This window comes from Magnolia sinica, chromosome 18, assembly GCF_029962835.1.
Source record: "Magnolia sinica isolate HGM2019 chromosome 18, MsV1, whole genome shotgun sequence".
Taxonomy (NCBI): Eukaryota; Viridiplantae; Streptophyta; class Magnoliopsida; order Magnoliales; family Magnoliaceae; genus Magnolia; species Magnolia sinica.
Window position 1 is genome coordinate 69,799,362 of NC_080590.1, and position 20,018 is coordinate 69,819,379.

Genomic DNA, 20,018 nt, shown 5'->3' on the forward strand with positions numbered 1-20,018 from the left:
CGGGATAAGCGCACCGTTCTTCTACGATCGTCGTAGCCCTCCTACGATCGGTCGTAGGTCACCTACGATCGGTCGTAGGTTTGCTTCGACCGGTCGTAGGTCTGTTCATCTTCCCTGGACTTCGAGTCGTAGATTCTACGATTGGTCGAAGATGCGTCGACACTGTTCCTACGATCGGTCGAACAGATTCCTGGATAGTCGAAGGCTAAAAGATTTTATCCGAAATTTGTAACAAACTTACGATCGATCCAGGAATTTCTTAGATCGGTCGAAGCAAGTCTAGGACTAGTCGAAGAGACCTAAGACTAGTCGAAGAATGACCAATCACATGTAAAATAACATTCAACTTATGTATCCGAAATGACCTACTTCTAAGGTCATCCTATGGTCAAACAAACCTCAATCATGAAGTATGGACATTGAAACAAGAGACCATGAAGAATGAGCCTTGAAGTCTTGATGTAGATTAAACCTTGAAGTAGCTCAATCTTGAAAGTGGCTTGAGTTTCAGCTTGAGTCTTGATTTCAGCTTGACTGTCAACTTGAGTCTTGATTTCAGCTTAAGTCTTGCCTTGTACTTTCTTTTTCTTTTCAGCTTGAGTCTTGTGAGCAGTTCTTGCATTCAAGAGTCTTGTCTTGTGATCAGTTCTTTCATTCAAGATCTTGAGTCTTGTACTTGAGAGCTTTGCTTGGTGTGAGCTTAGTTTGTTCATGTATGTTGATCCTTGAGAGAGCTTCACTTATGCAAGTTATGTATAACAGAGTATAATAGTGATTTTGGCACTACAAATTTGACAACAAACAGGGATATAAACTATAGCACTTACGAAAATTTCTAAAATTCAAAATCTCAAAATTGAAAACGAGAATTTAAAATTAGAAGTTGCTTATCTTAAAACTTCAAAAGAGACTTGGATATACACCCAAGGTGACTAGAGACTTGAAAAATCTATTAACTGCATCTCGTCAAAGTAGTGACAAATTTGGCTTGGGATATATTAAGAATCGCACAGAAAAATCTAAAAATTTCGCTCCCATATTTGTAAAAGGTGAATCTTTAAAATCTAAAGTAGAAATTATAAAGGAAATAAAGAAGAACGAAAAACCTTTTCAAAAAACTTTTAATAAAAAAAACTAAGCCCAACTATCACAAAAATCAAAGGAAAAATAATAATTCTTCTCTAGTAGATAAGATAGTGGACTTACTTAAAGAGTGCTTGAAATCCAACTCTAGAATTAATAGAGTAAGTAGGAACAAAGAAAAATCTTACTCTCAAATAAAGCATATTGTAAGAGATCCTCCTAAACCTAAAACCATATTAAAATGGATTTCAAAAAATAAGTGTCTTGTCATCCACACAGCTTTCAAAGCAAGTAGTCATTCAAGATTGTACCTGGACAGTGGATGTTCTAGACATATGACAGGTGATAATATAGTACTATCAGACATCAATCAAATTGATGGCAGCTCAGTAACATTTGGAGATAGCAGCAACTGCAAGATCATCGAAATATGTAATATAAAACTCCTTAACCTACCTATTTTTAAATATGTTTTATATGTTGAAGGCTTGAAATATAATTTGCTGAGCATATCTCAAATCTGTGATAATAATCATAGTGTTAAATTTTCAGGTCACGGATGTGAGATAATTAATAACCAAGGTTATAGAATATTAAATGGTTGAAGAACCTCTGAAAATTGATATTTCATTGATGAATCGTGTTCTTCAAATCACTCTTGCTACATGGTTCAAACAGATGAAACTGAATTATGGCATCAACGTCTTGGACATGTAAACTGTAGAGATCTATATAAACTAAGCAAGAGAGATCATCTTTGAGCCTTACCAAAATTTTAAAAAATGGAGAAGAAAGTACGTGGTGCCTGCCAAATAGGCAAACAAATCAGGAGTAGTCACAAGAAAGTGAACTTTTTTAACTACATCTTGACCTCTTGAACTACTCCATATGGACTTAGTTGGGTCAACTCGAACGAAGAGTAGAGGTGGCAAAAAAATACTTTCTAGTTGTAGTTGATGACTACACTAGATATTCATGGGTAGCATTCTTAAGAGAAAAGTCGATGCTTTTGACGAAGTCAAAAAATTATTTAAACGCATCCAGACGGAAAAAGAACTATCTGTGAAAAAGATAAGAAGTGATCATGGAACAAAATTTAAAAATAGCAATTTTGAGAAGTTTTGTAATGACCATGGAATATTACATAAATTCTCTGCTCCTAAAACTCCTCAACAAAATGGTATAGCCGAAAGGAAAAACAGAGTTTTACGAGAAATGGGGACTGTTATGCTTAACAGTAAAAAATTAGCGAAAAATATATGGGCTGAAGCTGTTAATACTGCTTGATATATTATTAATCGAGTATATGTAAGAGTAGGTAAAAATAAAAAGGCTAATGAACTCTGGTTTAACAAAAAACCTTCAGTAAAATATTGCCATACTTTCGGAAGCAAATGCTTCATTCTACGAGATTGGGAACATTTGGGAAATTTTGAAACAAAAAGTGATGAGGGCATATTTTTTGGGGTATACTTTAAATAGCAGAGCATATCGTGTCCTGAATAAAAGGACCGGAGTGATACAAGAATCCATAAACGTTGTGATCAATGATCAAATAGTCACTCCTGATTATAATCATGATGATGAAGTTATTATAGTCAATCAATCAAAACCTTCATCAAAATCAGATTTAACTGAGAATAGGTTAGTCAAGGATCATCTGACTAATCAAATACTCATAATGTCACGCCCCAAACTCAGAAACCAGGGTCACAAAATTCCCAATCACCGAATTTGGTGCTAACAGCCTCCGTAGTACCCCATTCTCGGCTCCCAGCGTCCATACACCAGATTTCGATCCTGCGATCCTACAAAGAGGATTCTCCATCGTATGTTTATCTCGTAAGAAGCATAACCACAAGTTTACCCAAATCACAAAGGCAACATCATCATTATATAAAAACTAATATAATCATTTGAGTACAATGCTGAAAGGGAAATATACATATATCGAAAATCAAAGCTCCAGAAGACCGCTGCACGCTCCAAGCTCGATGTTGTTATAACCTAACATCACTTGCATGCATCTATCATGCATAAGCTTATAGAAAGCTTAGAGGGTGGTGAAAGTGTGTGCGTAAGATAAGTGCTAAGCACACAAATACAACATCATAATCATATAATGTCAGAAATACTGGTGAGATCATGAATCATACGATATCAGAGTAAGCAGAAATACTGAAAAATCTATGAGTCATACAATATCAGAGTATGTAATATAAATTAGTTATGCAAATTAGTCATAAAGAGTCAAGTATCAGATACCGAGGATGCAATGCAATATGCAGTGCGAATGATCATACAAGAGTGTGAAGTCAGGATGATAGTACGTAGTATCGTAAGCTATGGGGTCCATCACAAGGGACTTCTATCTAAACCAGTCCCATACCTAATTTGGATAGTCAGACTCAATGTGGTAAACTCCTGATCTCAGGTTAGTCACACTCCCCAACCGAAATCCTGGCCATTGCGAAGGTACACGTAACAAATAGTTGCACACCACCAGCCAGAGTGGATAATGAATGAATGAATGAATGAATGAGTATGCAACTCCTACTCCACAAATCAGTACTGTACATCTTTGAGATCATCACCGGGGTCTAGTACACTCTACATGCAATTGCCGCCCACTGGACGCACAACCATGTAAGTGGAAGAGACCTTACTATTCACCTGGCCAACAGTCAGCCAATATTTACCCGACACGTTAATAGCGGACCGAATCATGAGCTGGTTAAACTCAGCCTAGCTATGCCCCTTACCCTCAAGCGGGTAAGGCCACACCCCTTCCCAACCGACCACAACACAGTGGGAGACGCAGCCTAATGGTATTTGACACTCGGGCGCTCATATATCCACTCAGTCTTGAAGTTGGGGCGTCTCCTGGCCTCGAAGGTTTAGGGATTTTCACCAAGGGCCATTTATGGAAGCCCATGCTAATAACATATTTCTGGTGTCCCATCTGGCCATCCACAATATGCCTGTGGAGGCTACGACCATGATGTCGCAAGGACATACAGTAATCACAACACACAATACAAGATGCATGAGTCATACAATCCAGTCATGCATCAATCCTGCGCATACCGTGCACTCAGGTGAGACAATCCCCGCCTATCAGGGAGTCTCATAACAACCTACCCAATGACATATGCAATGGTCAACCACATCTCATAATAAACATGCAGATGGTGTGTATGGGCATGTATCATGATGCTATGCTGTCACATACTTATAATCGGTATCGATAATCAGCCTCGACAATAGGAATCGGCCTCGATAATTGGAATCGACAATCAGAATCGGCCTTGATAAACGGAATAGGAAATTGGCTACAACAATCGGAATCAACCTTGACAACTGGCCATGACAATTGGAATCGGCAATCGGCCACGACAATCAGAATTGACGATCGGCCATGATAATCGGCCTCGATAATCAGAATCGGTAATTGACCACAATAAAGCAGAATCGATCGATAATCAGAGTTGGCAATCGACCACAACAATCGAAATCGATCAATAATCGGAATCGATAATCGGCCATGACAATCAGAATCAGCAATCAGTTATGATAATCGGCCTTAATCGCTATTGGTAATCAGCCATGACAATTGGAATAGATCATTAATCGGCCTCGATAATCAGAATCAGCAATCGGCCATGATAATCGGAATCGATCAATAATCAGCCTCGATAAATAGTCTCGACAATCGACATCGATGAGAATGGGCCTAACAAGGCTTAAGGGAAGGTCACAATGTGGACATTTAATCATTATTGCCCATCAACGTGGACATTCAACCAACATTGCTCCTAAGGAGTGGCCCACATAAAGACAAATGTATAGTGGGCCCAAGGCCTCACACAAGGGCCTAATGTACATCGCCATGGGCCTCACTCAAGGGCTTAATACACATCACAATGGGCCTCACTCATGGGCCACATATGCATCACATTGGGCCTCACTCATGGGCCTCATATACATCAAATCAGGCCTCATCATATGGGCCTCACATACATCAAATGGGCTGCAATACACGGGCCTCATATACATCAAATGGGCCGCAATACATGGGCCTAATGCACATCATAATGGGCCTTATTAAATGGGCTACAAAAACATCACAATGGCTAGCCATATGGGCCGAAAATACATCTCATTGGGCCTTACCAAATGGGCCAGAAATACATCTCATTGGGCCTTACCAAATGGGTCGAAAATACATCACAATGGGCCACGACATATGGGCTAAAAATACATCTCAATGGACCATGACCCATGGGCCTCAGATACATCAAGTGAGTTGCATTACATGGGCCTCATATATATCAAATGGGCCATGTACAGCTAGTAGGTGGGCCCGACACAACAAGTGGGCCTTGCGTACACGAAAGGTGGGCCTTATGAATCACAGAATGGGCCCCACCAGCTGGATATACTATGCATACATTACGGTGGTCTCAAGGATGGACTGTGTGTATATAACACATACATCACTATGGTCCCCACCGTCCAGATGGACGGCGGGAATAAAATACATAAATCATGGTGGGTTTCCACAGTCCAGATAGCTGGACGGTGTGGACATAAAACATATACATCACGACGGGGTCCACCTATACAACAGATACCTCAAGGCGGGTCCCATTGATCTGAACAGATGGACGGCTTGGAGAAATATATGCATCACAGGGACCCTCGAGATGGATGACATGGAATGAAGCACATGCATCAAGGTGGGGTCACGTCCCCTTACTGGACTGACGGAGTGGATATAAAACACTTACATCAAGGTGGGTCCCACCAAACTTGCTGACGTCAACACATTAGCTGGAAGGCTGGTGTGGGACCCGTAGAACTTGCTGTCGACAATACAACAGCTATATAGCTGTGAGGGGTACACTGACCAATCCATCCACAGAGGCGGGTCCCACGTGGGGCCCATCATAATGTTTATTTTTCATCCAATATGATCATAAGGTCACAAAGACCTGAATTAATAAGAAAAATAAATTTCATGTAGATCCAAAACTTCTGTGACCCAAAAAGAGTTTCAATGGTAAACGTTCAACTCACCACTATTTTATGTAATGTGGACTACTTGAGCTCTATGTACGGCTGATTTTTGGGGTGCCCCATCATTTAAAGGGGACCCATTAAATACACGCTGTTGATGTTCAACGTACATTATGGTGGGGCCTGTAGCTGGGACTCATGTCCCTGCCCTTTTCATCAGAGCAGCAGGATGCTGTTGCAGCGTCTGCTATATGTTTTTTTTAAAAAAAATTATTTTCTGGTAGATTTTCATAGGTAGGGCCCACATGAGGAGGATCCACTCCGCTAGTTGGGTTCTCCAGCTCAAGACGAGTTTAAAAAGCCCCATATTCGATATGTTTAGACGAACAAAAACATCACAGCAGGCCCTATCAATTTATATCACTATTATCACTATTTTCTACAATATGGCCCACCAAAGATTTGGTTTGGCTTCATTTTTCGGCTCGACACTTGAAATGAGATGGGAAATAGGATGGACGGTGTGGATATAATATATCCAGTTGGGGTCTACGTGAGTGTGACCTACCACTCTAGCTTTTGAATTAAAGTTGGTATTTGTGTCTTACTTACATACAGACGGTCAGCCATCTGAACTTGCTGCTGCTACCATGGTGTAGCCCACCAAACATTGGATCTGTACTGTTGCAGATGGACGGTGTGGAGTCATTACATTCATCAGGATACGGTTCACGTGAGTGGGCCACCCCACTTCCAAACCAAGTTGATATTTGTATTTTACTTCCTCCAGGCCTGTCCAAATGGACAATCAGCGAGGTGGGGCCAACACATGGACGGTCTGGATCACGTGGGCCACATTCCTTCATCAAAAGGAAGAGAGAGAGAGAGAGAGATAGAGAGAAAGAGAGAGAGAGATCGGATGGTGGAGGGACCTCGCCACTATGGGCCCCTCTATACAAGGCATACATCAAGATGGGTCCCACCATATGTGGGCCCTCAAATGATAAAATCAACGGTAGAAAAATATAAAATCACCCACTATTTGCGCTCCTTCTTGGTCCCTTAGCTTCCTTAGCTTCTTGGCTTCAACTTTGATGGAAGATGATGGAGATTGAAGGGTGGAGATGAGAGATCTAGGGGCAGGGAGTGGGCCACACTTGGCTTCTCTCATGGAGAGCTTGGGTGTTTTTGCTCTCATGGTTTGCTTGGGAATTGGTTTGAAAAAGAGAGAGAGAGAGAGAGGTGATGTAGTAAATGGATGGTATGGTGCTTGTTAACTTGTTGGTAAGAAAGGAATGGGATGAGTATGGGTGTTGTTGACTTTGGGAAAGAGAGAGGTATGGGTTGATGGGAAGTGTACTTGACTTGATTGATTAATTGATTTGATAGATTCTCTTGGGATTGCAAATGCGCGATGTTTTCTTAAACTAAACGCTGGCCCACATCTCCTCGCCCGGGTATCGCCTCGGCCCGCAAGATGTGGCGTCGGAACCACGACGACGGTGCGGTGGTAAAGGTACAAGTCTCTGGTCGAGCCGATTCTGGAATATGGGATACAACTTAGGATCACGCACAACTACTATCTATGCATCGTGGGTCGTCAAAATTCGACCGGGAGGACCGCAGAAGCCTACAGAACGGTACGGGCTAGGATATGGGTCTCACACGTAACCCTCACACTGGTGTTCAAACTAGAAGATAATTGAAAAATATATGTAATCATGTATGCTTCACTTCCTAGATAAAACTAGCGAATGTAAATGAAGCCCTAGCTGATGAAAATTGGACTTTGGCTATGCAAGATGAACTAACTCAATTTGTTAGAAATGATGTTTGGTATCTAGTTCCTAGACCTTCTGATAAACATGTGATTGGAACTAAATAGATATTCAAAAATAAATTTGTTGAATTTGGGAATATCATAAGAAACAAAGCTAGATTGGTTGTACAAGGGTACACCCAAATTGAAGGAGTTGACTATAATAAGACTTTTGCTCCAGTCATTCGTCTTGAATCGATCAGATTGTTTATTTTCATCACATGTCATAAAAACTTTAAAATATACCAAATGGATGTTAAGAGTACCTTCTTAAATGGTGACTTAAATGAAGAAGTTTGTGTAGAACAACCTAAAGGTTTTGAAGATCCTAAACTTCCTAATAATGTGTACCATCTTAAAAAGGCCATTTATGGTTTAAAACAAGCTCCAAGAGAATGGTATGAAAAATTAACAAAATTTCTTCTTAGTCAAAACTTTAAAATGGAAAGTGTTGATAAAACCTTATTTATCAAAAGATTTAGTGAAGATATGTTAATTTTTCAAATATATGTAGATGATATTTTTGATGGGTCAATAAATACTAACCTTTCCTCTAAATTTGTAGATTCTATGAAATGAATTTACGAGGAGTATGGTGGGAGAGCTGAACTTTTTCCTTGGTCTTCAAGTGAAACAACTTAAGATGGGATATTCATATCTCATACCAAGTATGTAATAAATCTCATTAAGAAATTTGGGTTTAAGAATGGTAAAAACTTCACAGCTCCCATGGATACAATGCTCAATTATCTAAATATGATTCACATAAAAAGCATTAATCCTCATCTCTATCGTAGTATGATTGGTAGTCTCTTATATTTAACTGCCAGCAGGCCTCATATTTCTTTCAGCGTAGGCATTTGTGCTAGATATCAATCCAACCTTAAAGAATCACATCTGCCTATGGTTAAAAGAATAATAAGATATATTGCTAGCACTGTCAATTTAGGTTTATGGTATCCTCATGATACATCTTTACAAATTGCTGGATATACTGATGCTGATTGGGCAGGTAATGTAGATGATAGAAATCCACAAGTGGTGGATGCTTCTACATTAGAAATTGTCCTATTGGTCACAACCCCAAGTGTAGGGTCACAATGTAGTAATAATCTCGAAAAGACCGAGGTTGAATCCACATGGACTAATCTTGTGTGTTTTATGAAAGTAATTAAAATCAGAACTAGAAGCAGATCTAAATCTAAATCTGAAATATAAGGAAGCAATTGTGAGTAATTTAAGAAGAACTTATAAATTCAAAGGTGGGAACTAGGGTGCTAAGGATCCACTTATAGCTCTTAGGATGCTACCTTACTTGATTCGATGAACACACTTGGAATTGGAGTCCTTACCTATCTAATTAGAAAATATCACAATTAAATCAAATTTGAACTTTCATTGACCTAATTCTCAATGGATGAGAATTGTGATGATTGGAAGGGATTCCATCACCCTACCATGCCTAAGGGACAATGGTGAACAACAGGATTTACCAATCCCATAATCTCTAATAAGAAAAGAAGATATTCAAAGCTATCGCAGATCTATTGTAATTTGAGTCACAATAAACTATTAAAAGCTAAAAATATTCCTTAAAATCAAACTAGAATTTAATGAAGTTCAATAAAGCATGAATCAAAATAAAGTAAACATCCCAATCACACTACAAGCTTCACCTTTTAGCCCTAGCTAAGAGGTTTAGCGAACCATAGACATTAGTTTCTAAAAATAATTCAGAAAAACCCTAACCTAAAAATAGAAAGTAAATAAACCCTAATCTTAACCTAATTCCAAAACTAATTAATCTCAAAAAAACACAACTGTTAGTCCTCGACAATAGCAGTAAAAACTTGTTCACAACCCCAATTGTAGGGTCACGATGTAGTAATAATCTCAGTGAGACCGATGTCGAATCCACAGGGACTAATCTTGTGCGTATTATGAAAGTAATTAAAATCAGAACTAGAAGAAGATCTAAATCTAAATCTGAAATATAAGAAAGTAATTATGAGTAATGTAATAAGAACTTGTAAATTCAAAGGTGGGAACTAGGGTGCCAAGAATCCACTTGTAGCTCTTGGGATGCTACCTTACTTGATTCTATGAGCACAATTGGAATTAGAGTCATATCTTATCTAATTGGAAAATATCACAATTAAATCAAATCTGAACTTTCATTGAGCTAATTCTCGATGGATGAGAATTGTGATGATTAGAAGGGATTCAATCACCCTACCATGCCCAAGAGATGATGGCGAACAACAGGATTTACCAATCCCATAATCTCTAATAAGAAAAGAAGATATTCAAAGCTATCACAGATCTATTGTAATTTAAGTCACAACAAACCATTAAAAATTGAAAATATTCCTTAAAATCAAACTAGAATTCAATGAAGTTCAATAAAACATGAATCAAAGCAAAGTGAACATCCCAATTACGCTACAAGCTTCACCTCTTAGCCCTAGCTAATAGGTTTAGCCAACCATAGACATGATTGAACTAAAATCTCTTAAGAAAAGTATAAAAACAACTAAGGAAGAAGAAGAAAGACTCTTGGCGGTAGCTCTCCACGCTTTTGCTCCACTCCTTAAACCCTAGAAGATGCCTAGGAGCATCCTAGGGACTTCTATTTATAGTTTTGAAATTCCAACTTTCGCACCGAGTTGGAAAAATTCGGAAACTGCATTAAATTTACGCAGTCCGCGCAAAATATGTATAACCCTCGACTAGTTGAGGACAACCTTCAACTAGCCAAGGGTCACCTTTGACTGGTTGAGGATCAAGTGAAATTAAAAGTTCATGTTGCCGGAGTTCGAGTCGAAGTTTCTTCAACTAGTCGAGGAAGAGTTTAGACTGGTCGAGCCAGAGCTTTCGCCAATTGAGAATTACGCACATTCACTTCAAATCTTCGATTTTCTTCATTCCTCACTTGGTTTCCTTGGATCTTTGGCATGTGAATTCTTCAATCTTGGTCTCCTAAGATCCATCCATTGCTTTTGTGATTCTTGAGCATCAAATCCATGCTTTTAACATTCTTTTTAATCCAAGCTCTCAGATTCACCTTGCAACACAACATGTATAAAATATACCATTAAGCAGTATCATGTTTATAAAACCAAGATATAAGTAGGGGAAAATATGCAATATTTGTTAGTGCACTTATTTGCACTCATGGTTTGTCAATTATGTGACTAGTTGTGTCTTGTAGTTGGATGAGTTCTTGGCAAGTGAAGACCGACAACGCAACTGGATTAGAAACATTAAAGCCTCATTGAAGACAAAGAACTACTTCTATGATCTTAACCTTGCAAATAGATGATCCCAACCTAAATAGGAATACCTACTTAGGTCATTTATTCTAAAGCCAATCCCAAGTCCATATTTTATATCCTATAATCTTGGCTTTTGCATATCCCAAGTTGTTGAATGATTAAAAGGACAAACAGGAAAATCTGTCCACTTTCGGTAAGAAGAAGGTGTCACCGAATAGCACCTTCGATATCACTGAAGATACCTTCAGCATTACCTAAGGGGCTCAAAACTATCCAGCAACATCACGACTATAATTCGATATCACCGACTGGATAATTCGGTGACACCGACGAACAAAGTTCGGTGTCACCGAAATGGACTTATTTTTATCAGCAACTTGAGGAATTAATTCGGTACTACCAAATGATATTTCCGTACCATCAAAGCAAGTTTGGTAATACCAAAGTTGACTTCAGTAACACCGTAAACTAGCTGTTTTATTGCCATTTTCTATCTGTTGGAACCTTTTTCCTTTAAAAGTGGCTTGTAGAAACTTACAAAAGTAGTGGAAATAGGCATTATAAAGTCTCTAGTGATCCCAAGCTGATCCTATCCTATCTAGATTCTATCCATACGAGTTTCATGTTTTCTTCATTGTGATCCTTCACTTCTATGAGCATTCAAAGCTCCTATTAATGAAGAACATGAACTCATGCCTTCTCCAGAGTATAAAGACCAAACTAATAGGAAAATCTTTAATTCTTTGATACTCTAGAGCATCCATAGGTTAAATCCCTTAGGAAATTCACTTTATCCTAAATAGGAGATTCAACCAACTCCGATAACCTTGGTCACCTTTTTAGGTACATCTTATGTAAGGTTCTTAATCGTGAAGTCGAACCAATAAGTAAATCCAAGCTACGCGATCGGGGGAGCACTGGGAAGCTGATTCAAGCACAAGAGCGCAAAGATCTAGCAACCTGAGACAAGCTACAGGAAAGAACTTAATCTGACAAGTAAGTGTTATTTTAAGAGTTCAAAAGTTTAGTCTCCTTCCTCATGTAGGATTGAGACAAAGAGTTTGTCATCAACAAACTCAATTAAGTTCCTAGTGTGGGACCTTGGCCGGTGGGCCTAAATTTGGGTTCTAGGTATAGGACCTTTGCTCTTGTGGAGAGCATAAATTGTGTCCTTAGTGTAGGACTATAAAGGTTATTGGTGAACTTATTTTAAAACCATTGATAGTGAAATCCAGTGCACTATGGGATTGAGTGTGGATGCCGGGAGTGGAGTAGGCACGTAGCCGAACCACTATAAATGCTTGTATTTAGAATTGTCATTTGCGCATCTGTTTAATCATGGTTATATATGCTAGAATGTTTAATTTTCTATACATGATTGAATGAATGCTATTCATTGATAGGAAGCACATTCCACACTCTAGTGCACAACACTAAGCTAGTTATTATATCTGCATATCTCTAATAGCCTTTGTGATTGGATCCTTTAACTGGCTTGGAAGCCATTAGAGTTATATTACCTTACTTGCTTTAAATTGAATGATCATTTAAGTTAGGCAATCAAGTTTTTAAATAGGCAGAAATAATTGAAAAGTCCTATTCACCCTCTCTAGGACATTGCCTCATACTCTTTCTTCAGTATCAGTGGTATAAACTGCAATTTCAATATTTGAGTCTCAACACCTGTCTCCTAAATGAGCAAGAAGCAAAACTCAATATCATTATCCACTACAGAAGCTGAGTATATTGCGGTAGGAAATGCATGCACGCAACTAATGTGGATGAAACACATGTTAGCAGACTATGGTATTGATCAAGATACCATGAATTTATACTGCGACAATACTAGTGCCATAAACATATCTAAAAATTGCTTTTAACATTCTCGAACTAATCACATCAATATTTGATATCACTATATTAAAAATTTAGTTGAAAGCAAGACTGTCATGCTTGAATATATCAATATTCAAAAATAGCTTGTAGACATTCTGAAAAAACCTCTAAATAGTGTTAGATTCTTTAATTAAAAAATGATATTGGAATATGTTGTATCTCTTAAATAATTATTCTTTATTGCAATTTATGTTTATTGTCTTTTATTATTATTATTATTTTTGCATTAAAATTGAAAAGGAGAGCTTAAGAAGTCCTAGAGGGGGAGTGAATAGGACTATGCCAAATAATCGAGTTAAGTGCTGAATAAGTAAATAAATCAGAGATCTCAATTCCCTAAGTATTGAAATGTTGATTTCAAATAATTCGTAAGACAACCTTCACCTAAAGTTTAGGCAGGACAACATTATTTCACGAATTTCTTTAAAATCAAAATCTCAGACTTTGTAAGAGTAAATAAAAATAAATATTACAATCATTCAAATAAATATTACAATCATTCACCACTTTAACATAAAATAAATTATTACTATTCACCACATAAAAATAAAAGCATTCACCACATAACACAGTGAATTATAGTAGTTCGGTGTGCCAACAACTATTTTAAAATAGTCACACCTACTCCACTCCCAAAATTACTCTCTACGTAATCTTGACTTTTACTATGAAAAAGGTTTTCTCAGGGTCACCTTAAAACTTGATATAGTTCTTGTAATTTTTTCAGGCTATCACAATCAAACCCCTCACTGAGATTTTTAGGCTATCTCAGACAAAACCTACACTGAGATTTTCTGACTATCTCAGAAAAACCAAATAAAGAATTGAAGGTATACTTATCTTCACCGTAGAAGACATATCAGAAGTCGTAGCCGAATAATCACTTTCTTGAATGTCGATTGTTCAATGTTCAGTTAGATAGAAAATGGTTCAGGGTTCTATTAATTTTAATTAAGTTCAACCAATGTCTACTTTAGTTAATTCTCTTAAATCTCAAAAGAAGAGTAGTATTTACTCTTTTTAGAATCAAAATGAAAGGATCTGAGATTAAGGGAATTAAACAAAATTTATAAATACCATTCAATAGCTTCCGAATCACTGGAGCTTCTCTCTCTCTCTTGCAGAAGAATTTTGATAATAATAATTGATATTTTAGATTGAGAGAGGAACTCAATTTATAGGCAAATAAGTTGAATCTTTGACTAGCCCGAGAAGACTGGATTCAGTTCAATGGATTTCAGATTATGCGGGAATAAGATCTATCCAAACTTCGACTAACCCGAGGACCAGTTCAACTAGTAGAATTTGGTCTTCGACTGGTCGAAGATCTGAAAATTCGAGAAGTTGTTGTTGCTGGACTTCGAGTCGAATTCTCTCGGGTTGGTCGAACTAAAAATTCGACTGGTTAAATTTGCAACTAAAAAATGGTTTTTCTTTGACTTGAAGTTGGACTGGCCGAGAAAACTCAGACTAGTCGAACTAAACCTTAGGCAGGTAGAATTCCAAGCAAACACAAGTATAAAAACCTAATTTAAATAATTTTTGAAAGCACATAATCCTAAGGCCTTTTTAGGGTTTTATACTGCCTGAGATATGTGAAATATATGAACTTCTTTATCTTGAGCTTGATTAGAGACTTCATCTTGACTTTTGAGCTTGATCTTATCTTGAGAATGTACTAGACTTGAGCTTGATCTTCTCTTGATCTTGAGCCGGTCTTGAAGATCTCTAGTCAAGTTGTTTTGACTACATGAAATTTGACAACTAAAGTGTGCTTTAATCATTTTAGCACTTATAATTTCTCCCTTTGTCAATTTTGTGACAAAACACATATTATTACAAGATAATGAAGTCTTGTAATCTTGTTGTAAGAGCTTTATGAAGTTCATGAAACTCAAATGGTATTACTCCCCCTCAAATAGCACTCCCCTGTACTGTCAAGCATAACATTCCATAGCATATAACATTCCAGACATAGCATTTCATAATAGTTTTTTGACTTGCATTCTCCATTCTCTAACCAACTCTCCCCCCTTTTGTCACAAGTTGACAAAGGAAGAATGATATAAACTACAAGTAGGCTTGATAGACAATGAATATTAGGAAGAAGCATAAGATATAACTATGAAATAAGTGAAGTAGGAAATAAGCATATGAAATAGCAAATGTCAGGAAAGAAGATGACATTAAAGTGTTTAGGGAGGCTAAAGGAAAATCATCCAAGCACCATCACAAAAGTAAGTTTAAAGTTAACATATCCATAAAAATAAGTTTAACCAGAAGATAATCAATCTCAATCCGACCCAGAGGAAGAAGGAGCAGGCATTGATGGATCATTTAGCCGCAAACTTCAGTTGATGCGATGGAAGTACTTTTTCATGTACATCAATGTAGATGATTGGGTTTGGGCCAATGATGCCTATGATACATGCAAAGCTTCCACTTTCTCCTCTAAAGCAGATAGTCTCTCATCAAACTGAGAGGGATAGTAGTCAGAGTCAGCTGGATCGTCAGAATCTTCAATCTCATTAAATATATTTAATTTTAAAATTTTATTTACATTTCATGCATTTATTCAACCTATATAAATAAAAACATAAATGCAAGGAAAAGAAATAAAATGCTTATTTGACAATACATAAACCAATATCATGCATTAAACTAGAAACCAAGTACCATGCATCATTTCTAATAAATTGATTTAATTCTTCTTGCATGGAATTTATCCAACTTTCATCAATAAGTGCTTCATTTACATTGGATGGTTCAATTTAGGAAGTGAAGCAGACATAATTGCATATATTTTCTAGTTGTAATCTTGTTTGAACACCAGTGCGTGGGTTACCAAGTATTTGATTAGTTGGATGGTCTTTGACTAATCTTGTCTCAGTATTGACTGATTTAGATGAAGAGTCAGGTATATTAATCACATTGACTTCATCATCATCTTAATTAGGATTGGGTGTGATTAGGTTATCATCTATCACAATATTTATAGATTCTTGAATCACCCTAGTTCTTTTTTTAAGAACTCTGTATGCCCGGCTATTTAGAGCATGACCTAAAAATATTCCCTCATCGCTCTTAGCTTTGAAGTTTCTCAAAATTTCTCAATCGCATAATATGAAACTTTTGCTTCTAAAAGTTCAAAAATATTTAACCGTGGGCTTTTAATTAAACCATAATTCATAAGCTGTTTTGTTTTTAACTTTTCTAATATAAACACAATTTTATAATATAGCATGCAGTACTAACAGCTTCAGCCCATAAATGTTTTAGTAGATTCATGCTCTTTAGCATTACACTAGCCATTTCTTATAAAATTCTATTTTTTTTTTCATCAATTCCATTTTGTTGAGGTGTTTTAGGGGTAGAGAATTTATGCAATATGCCACGATCATTGTAGTACCTCTCAAAATTACTATTCTCAAATTTAGTGCCATGATCACTTATAATTTTGACCATAGATATCTCTTTTTCAGTCTGGATATGTTTTAAAAATTTTCTAACTTCATCAAGAGTATTTGATTTTTCTCTTAAGAAGGCTACCCACGTATATCTGGTGTAGTCATCAACTATGACCATAAAATACTTCTTTCCACCTCTACTCTCCGTTCTAGTTGGTTCAACTAAATCCATGTGGAGAAGTTTTAGTGGTTTAGCTGTAGCTAGGGAGTTCACTTTCTTATGACTACTCCTAATCTGTTTGCCAATTTGACATGCACCATAGACTTTTTCTATATTTTTCAGTTTGGGTAGGTCACGTAAGTAATCTCTTTTGCTCAATTTATATAAATCTCTATAGTTCACATGTCCAAGACATTTATGCCATAGTTCAGTCTCATTTGTTTGGACCATGTAACATGAATGGTTTGTTGAGCAAGAGTTATCAATTATATAGCAATTTTCAGATGTCCTACGACCATTTAATATTACACTACCTTTCTCATTCATAATCTCACATCCGTGATCTGAAAATTTCACAATGTGTTTATTATCATAGATATGAGATATTCTCAAAAGATTATATTTTAATCCTTCAACATAAAGCACATTTTCAAAGAGAGGCAAGTTAGGAAGTTGTACATCACTTTTGCTAATTATTTTGCAGTTGCTTCCATCTTCGAAAGTGATTGAGCCACCATTTACTTCTTTGATATTTGTGAATATGGCCTTGTCACTTGTCACGTGTGTTGAACATCCACTATCCAGGTACCATCTTGAGTGGCTAATGGCTTTAAAAGCTGTATGGGCAACAAGACACTTAACCTTTGGAACCCATTTCATTACGGTTCTAGGTTTAAGAGTATCTCTTGATTTTCTCTATATTTAGGAGTTAGGATATCTCCTTTTCCTATTAACTCCAATTTCATCTCAGTTGGATTTTAGAAGCACTTTAAGCAAGTCCACAATTTTTTCAGCTAAATGTGGTTTAATATTCCTTTGATGTTTATAGTTAATAGTATTATTATTTTTAAAGATTTGAAAAGGTTTTGAGTTTTTGAAATCATTATGATTTGAATCTCTTAAAGTCTTTTCTTTAGAGTTCGAGGATTCTCCTCTTATAAAAGTAGGAGCTGAATCCTTGGTTTTCAAGAGTTATTTTTAATCTAACCCAGACCAGACTTGTCACCACATTGCCTCGATGAGGTTAACAAATTTTGGAACTTTTGGTCACCAAGGGCATATTTCCAAGTGTCCTTTGAACTCTGAAGGGAAGAAACTTCTAGTTTTAGTTTCTTATTTTTTGTTTTGAGTTTTTGCAATTAAGAAGATTTAAAACTTAAATCTAATTTTATTTTTTCAAAATAATTGAAAAAATGATATTTTTCTAAAACTGCTTTTTCAAGTTCTTTTAGTTTAGCATATTTTTCTTTTTGAATTTTCAACTTGATAACAATTTTACAACTCTCTCTGTATAGGCCATTATAGGCATCTTGAAGATCGTCTTAATTTTCATTTTCAGGGTCACTTTTGAGATTTTCATAGTCAGACATATTATAGTTATCTAAAGAAGTGACTCTAGCTATTGTCATAAAGGCTTTCATATCATTTGTATTTTCTTGATCTGATTCATCAGATTCAGAATTAGTTTCAGAATCAGATGATTCATCCCAAGTAGCTAACATGCCCTTTCTTTTAGATTTATCATTTTTAGGACATTTATTAGCCAAGTGCCTATATTCATGACAGTTGAAACATTGACTGTCTTTTGTTTTAGATTTCTAAGAATTAGATTTTTTTTTTCTTTTATCAGATGGTTTTTAAAAATCTGTTCTTTTCTTGTTTTTGAAAATTCTATAAAATTTCTTTGCTAACATTGCCATATCATCTTCATTTTCTTCAAAATCAAAATTAATTTCTTTTAAATTAGATTTAGAAGATTTAAGAGCAATGCACTTAGCTTTAGGAGCCTTAAAATTCAACTCATAAGTTTGAAGAGAACCAACTAACTCCTCAAATCTGGTTGTGTGTGCTGAGGTATAGAATTTGGTTAAAGGGAGAAGTTTCAAGAAGGGAAGTTGGTGAAAGAAATGGAAGATAGAAGTAAAAAATAGGTGAGTTGCGCGGGACCTGAGTTGTGCGAGAACCATGTTGTGCGGGAATCATGTTACACGAAAGGTAAGTTGTGTGGGCACGCACAACTTATCTATAGTAATGTTGGGTCGCGCAACTCTCTTGGCAGAGGAACGGATTAAGAATGCGAAGTGGGATCTAGCACAGGATTCAAGGGCCCACACGTGCGAAAGCCTATAAATACCCCCTCACCCCCTTATTTGAGGGATCAGATGTTCAGGAGGTCAGTCTCTTTGATAGGTGTTAAAGACAGAGAGAAGGATGGAGGGCCGCGCTACTCATAGCAAGTTGCGCAGGCCCGCACAACTCGTTGGCCGCGTAACTCTTAGATGATTTGTGTGGGTAATATTTGAGAGCGGTCATTATGCTGAAATTTCTAACAGATGATCAAGATATTTGAAATATTTTCAAGGGATCCTAACATAGGAAACCCACACGACTCGTCTCCCCTGGAGATTCGATGAAAACGTGCCGGAATGCTGCCAAAATTTACCTTTTGAATACATTTAACTTATGTATTTTTTCTCTTTATTAAGAGATTCTATCATGGAATCAAAGGATTAAGAGGATGTTAATGAACTCAGAATAAATGAAATTGATGAATATTCTCTGTTCCATCTTCATTGATGTTAAATAAGAAATTCTCCCAAATCAAATGCTTTTCATTTTTGGTCAAAACAAAATGGCAACTCTGCTGGGAAATCTTATTTAATATTGATTTAAGAATGACTTAGAGGATTTTATCATTGTTTGGTGTCTTATAAGATGCCAAAATGGCAACTTAGTGGAAACATCCTCCCTTTCATCTCCAAAATAGAATTTATTTATAGATAAATACTAGCTAATATTGCACATGACATTTGATAAGAACATATGCATTCAAATTACGTAAAAAGGATGGGTGACCATTATTCTCTTGAACGAACAGGTAAAGTTGCAGTGGTCACATTACGTTCCGGAAAGAGGGTAAAGAGCCCCTACAGGCAGAACGCTGAGGTAATAAGGAAAGAGATACGTGAGGAATGCCATGACAGTATCAGAGAAAAATGGAAAGATAAGGTTTAAGGGGTGACATATGATGTAGTGAGTCATTTGAAAGGCAAAATAGCTTGGCTAAGCGTATATGATGCACTACGACTGTTAGAAGATTCTAGAAACAGTCTAATACAGGCCCTATCTGATAATAACGTCAGGAGAGTGTTGCTTACAGAGATGGAACACGATGAATGAAACAATTGTATGCCAGTCATTTCTTTCTGCGATGAGGACTTAATCTGTGGTGAAGATCATAATAGACCGTTGATGGTTGAAGGCCATGTCGGCGATTAACAAATAAAATGGATAATGCT